Genomic DNA, 493 nt, shown 5'->3' on the forward strand with positions numbered 1-493 from the left:
AGAGTACACATATCAGGAAGAACGTTAAGGTATGAAATGATTTGAAAATTTGAAAACATAAAAAATTGTTTCTTAAAAACAAACAACAATTTAAGAAAATGTTTTTCTCTTAGGCATGCACAAGACATTAAATTTAAAGAAGTATGTAAAAATTTTATTAACTAAAGTTTCTCACCTTTTTTTTTTTAAGGTTTGCCTCAAAGAAAGAAACATGATGATGACAAAATTTATCTGCTTTAGCCAAGAATTGATTATTAAATGCTCATACATTTTGCGATTCCTTGAAATTATATTAATTTCCCCTAAAGTTATATACATATACGAGAGAATAACGCTTATGTATGTATTTGTGCATCTCATCATATTTGTACCGCGTAGTGAATGCGATGAGCATTTAGTTGAAGGAAAACTTTATTATAAACACATTCCTAGATATCCATAGACGTACACACACACACACACACACACACACACACACACACACACACACACA

Source organism: Glossina fuscipes, unplaced genomic scaffold, assembly GCF_014805625.2.
Source record: "Glossina fuscipes isolate IAEA_lab_2018 unplaced genomic scaffold, Yale_Gfus_2 88, whole genome shotgun sequence".
Classification (NCBI taxonomy): domain Eukaryota; kingdom Metazoa; phylum Arthropoda; class Insecta; order Diptera; family Glossinidae; genus Glossina; species Glossina fuscipes.